Here is a 385-nt window from a genome sequence, read left to right as displayed (position 1 = left end):
GGTATCGTGAAAAGTGATACCTGTGAAGATCGTGCATTTCAGTCAAATTCAGATCCGTTTTTCGAGTCCATGATATAATATAACCAAATTGGATAGATCTTCCACCTGTTTAGCTAAGAAAGAATAGATACAGAGGTGGATAATAGATCGATATGAAGATCATGAGCTGCCCCATAATGAAATCGCCAGTAGTCGCGAATATCTCCTTCTTCCCTAATCCAAGATTGGAGAAAGAAGATCTAAGAGGGACCTATGGAGAATGTAGTCAGAAATCCATAATAGAGTCCGACCACAACGACCGAATTAATTATCCTCATCGAGAAACTTAGACTACTAAATAGAAAAGATTTGAAAATCATGGCATGGGTCTCCTTTTTTTCTTTCT

The sequence above is a fragment of the Triticum urartu genome, unplaced genomic scaffold (assembly GCF_056163025.1).
Source record: "Triticum urartu cultivar PI428250 unplaced genomic scaffold, HENAU_Tu73 scaffold1879, whole genome shotgun sequence".
Classification (NCBI taxonomy): Eukaryota; Viridiplantae; Streptophyta; class Magnoliopsida; order Poales; family Poaceae; genus Triticum; species Triticum urartu.
This window is presented reverse-complemented; position numbering follows the sequence as displayed.